Source organism: Gossypium arboreum, chromosome 6 (genome assembly GCF_025698485.1).
Source record: "Gossypium arboreum isolate Shixiya-1 chromosome 6, ASM2569848v2, whole genome shotgun sequence".
NCBI lineage: Eukaryota > Viridiplantae > Streptophyta > Magnoliopsida > Malvales > Malvaceae > Gossypium > Gossypium arboreum.
Window position 1 is genome coordinate 53,878,202 of NC_069075.1, and position 4,105 is coordinate 53,882,306.

The following is a 4,105-nucleotide window of genomic DNA, read 5'->3' on the forward strand; positions in this document are numbered from 1 at the left end:
TCCTTCAAAATCATTTCCTACAAAGCATGTTGCACCATATTGTCAGTTTTAGTAGAACGGTTTAGACAATCACCTTCAATTTTCGATGTGTTGCCGGAATTGTGAGCTTGAAGGGTGATTGTTTCATCTCCCATCGGAAGTGTGAGGTCACCTGTGCCAACATCAATAATCGTTCTAGCAGTTACTAAAAAGGGCCTTCCTAAAATCAAAGGAGTGTTGCTATCCTCCTCTATGTCTAGAACAATGAAGTCAACGGGAAAGATAAATTTATCGATTTTAACTAGCACATCTTCAATAATACCCTTAGGAAATCTTATAGTTTTATCTACTAATTGAATGCTCATTCTAGTCTATTTGGGTTTCCCAAGACCTAGTTGTTTAAACATTTTGTAAGGCATGATGTTAATACTAGCCCCTAAATCAGCTAATGCATTATTAACATTTAAACTACCAATTAAGCAAGGAATCGTAAAACTCCCTAGGTCTTTCAATTTGTTGGGTAGCTTATTCTGAAGAATTGCTGAGCAAATCGTATTCAGCTCTACATGAGACCTTTCATCTAACTTTCATTTATTTGCTAGAAGCTTATTTAAAAATTTGACTGTGTTTGGTATTTGCAAAAGTGCTTCAATAAACGGTAAGTTAATATCTAGTTTCTTTAAAAGTTTAAGGAATTTACCAAATTGTTCATCTGAGCGGTCTTTCCTTGTCACATTGGGGTATGGCACATGAGGTTTGTATTCTGTACTTACCGGTTTCTGCTCATTATGGTCGACCTCACCTTTAACTTTGCTTATCTCAGTTTCTTGCCTTGGTTCTGGTACAGGTGTGACTAACCCTTTTTCATCTTGACTAGTAATCGTGTTGAGTTGCTCCCTTGGGTTAGTTTCTGTGTTGCTTGGCAAGCTACCTTATGGTCATTCAGAAATCAATTTGGCAAGCTGTGCAATCTGAGTTTCGAGCTCTTGGATTGATTCTTGTTGATTCTTAAGTGCTGTCTTGGTATTCTGAAAACGAGTTTCTAATTTCTTCAAGGTTCAGCTTCTTTTCCTATTGGTAGGGTGGTTGTTGGTAGCCTGGAGGTGGTATCTGATTTCTTTAGCCTCTTCATGAGAAATTTGGGTGGTTCCTCCAACCTGCATTGTAAGTGTTACTATATGAATTGTTTTGAGATCAAGGATTATTACCCATGTAATTTAACTGCTCATTATCCATGTTGTGGCCATAAGGTTGGTATTCTGAATTGCTTGATCCACCTCCACTTGATTCGCACTGCATTACTGGGTGAACCTATGAAGAACTAAGAAAACCATCAATTTTCTTATTCAAGAGTTCTTCTTGATTAGAGAGCATGGTGATCGAATCGACATTATAAACACCGGCTGTTTTCATTGGCTTTATCCTCATGACTTGCCATTGATAGTTATTCAGTGACATCTTATCTATAAACTCATAAACATCTTTAGGTGTTTTATTATTGATTGTTCCACCAGCAGCTGCGTCAACCATTTGTCGAATCGAATGATTTAGGCCATTATGAAAGGTTTGAACCTGTAGCCAGAGTGGTAACCCACGGTGAGGGCATCTTTGCAAAAGGTCTTTGTATCTCTCCCATGCATTGTAGAGTGTTTCTAAATTCATCTACACAAAAGAAGAGATATCATTACGTAATTTAGCCATTTTAGCCGGCGAAAAATATTTTAGTAAAAACTTTTGGTCATTTGTTCCCCAGTAGTAATTGACTCTCGTGGTAACGAGTTCAACCATTATTTAGCTTTGTTCCTTAATGAAAAGGGAAACAACCGAAGACGTATGGCATCATTAGAAACACCATTGATTTTAAATGTATCCAATAGTTCCAAAAAGTTTTTCAAGTGAGCGTTGGGATCTTCGTCCTGCAAAACCATTAAACTGAACGAATTGCTATATCATTTGAATTGTGTTAGGTTTCAGTTCAAAAATATTTACAGCTACAACAAGTCTAACTATGCTCGATTTAGTTCCTGTTAAAGAATGTCTACCATAATCATACATAGTGCGTGGAGTAGGATCTTGATTAATAGCAATCGCAGGAGGTAGCGAATTTTCTTGGCTTTCAGCCATCTCCTCGATGCTGGTTGAAGTATCTTCCTCTTGCTCTTCTGTATAACGTAAGCTTCGTCTTATTTCTCTTTGGTTTCTGCAAACTGTGCGGTCGATCTCACTATCAAAAAGTAATAGTCCTGACTGGTTTCTTCTAGTCATAAACTATAAGAACCTGCCAAAAAAAGGGAAAAAGAAGAACTAGTAATAAAAATTAGAATAAAGTTTAAATTGCAGTAAAAGTAAATTGCTAAAGTAATAAAAAACGAGTGTTCCTAATATCTTAGTTCCCCAAAAACGGTGCCAAAAACTTGATGCGTGATATTCGTGACAGGTTTTAAAAATTTATAATGAATCGTTCTTGAAACTAACTATTATCACGATGAAGGCAAGTGTACCTATCGAACAGCAGTATAGCTTTAGCAAGACCGGATTGTCGAACCAAAAGGAACTAAAAGTACTAGTAATGACTGTCTTTTTATTATCTAGCCTAAGAATTATGGGGTTTGTTTTAAGTAACTAATTAACTAAACTAAGAATTCATAGAAAATAGAATTGGGGAATTACTTTTGGAAAAACGATTGAATTAAGACAATACCTAAGGAAAAATCCACCTAGACTTCACTTGTTATTTGACTCTGAATTGGACGATTTATTCATTTGATTTGATCCGTAGAAATCCCTAAGTTATATTATTATCCCTCTCAAGACTAACAACGTCTAACCCTAGGTTGAATAATTGAAACCTCTTTCTAATTAACTCCCTAGGGTTGCATTAACTCGATCTATGGATCCCCTTATTAGGTTTCACCCTAATTCGGAAAAATCTTGTCCCCCTATCTCTAGGCGCGCAATTAACTCCGCTTAATTATGACAAATGTACTCTTAGACAAGGTCTATTCCTCCTCTGAATAAGAGCTTAACTTGAATCAATATCCTAGACTATCAAAACAAGAATTAATAACACATAATTAAGAACAAGTCAAATATTTATCATACAATTCAGATAATAATAACAAGATCTGTCTTAGGTTTCATTCCCCTTAGGTATTTAGAGGTTTTAGTTCAGAACTAAAAAGGTAAACATCTTAGAAGAATAATGAATACAAAACATAAATGAAAACCCAAAACTCCTGAAGGGAAATTGAGGGGTGATCTTCAGTCTTGATGATGAATCCGGCTTCTGAGATGGATCAATTGGCTTTCCTTGAGCAATTCCCTGCCTCCTTCTGTCTATGTACCCTTTTCCTTCTCCTTTAGCTTGTACTTATAGGCTTTGGAATGCCTAAGAACCCTCAAAATTGGCCTTTTCCGAATTGGACTCAACTTGGGCACGACAGGGACACACCTGTGTGACATGCTCGTGTGCGATTACTTAACACTATGGTCAAGCCTGTTAAATAGGCACGGGCGTGTGGTCCACCCATGTAAGTCGTGCTTCGATTCTGCCAAATAGACACATCCATGTGGTCTGCCTGTGTGAGGAAGTCCAAGCCGTGTTGATTTCATACATTGGCTCACTTTCTCCGTTTTTGGCCCATTTCTCGTTCCTTTCACTCTCCTATGCTCACCTAAGTATAAAACATGAAATTAAGGCATTAGAAGCACCGAATTCACCAATTTTAAAGAAAAATCATCCATAAAATGTGCGAAGCATGGGATAGAAATATGTATAAATTATGGTTTACCTACCTATGTCCATTTTTATCCATAGAAATAGAAATTGGGCAAATTTTTAAGGACCTCTAATTAATAATCCATGACAATTTCATGCTTAAAGCTTCTAGAACTCACATTTTGGAACTTTTGCAATTTAGTCCTAAATGTCAAATTGGACACTTTATCAATAAAATTTCTTCATGAAATTTTCACACAAGCAAGCAATCATGTCATAGACCTCATAGAAATCATAAAATAATTATTTCTACTTTAGACTTGTGGTCTCAAAACCACTATTTCGACTAGGCCCAAAATTGAGATGTTACAGAAAAGGCATCGAATTCCAATTCGATGACAAAGTGTT

General features: G+C 36.4%; 1 non-coding gene across 1 annotated transcript; it reads left to right on the plus strand.

Annotated features, from left to right (window-relative positions):
* The first annotated feature begins 1,567 nt into the window (after positions 1 to 1,567).
* On the plus strand, positions 1,568 to 1,674 carry LOC128294510 (small nucleolar RNA R71). The gene has a single exon (XR_008284819.1). It is a non-coding gene; the product is annotated as a small nucleolar RNA R71 (small nucleolar RNA).
* Positions 1,675 to 4,105: the final 2,431 nt, after the last annotated feature.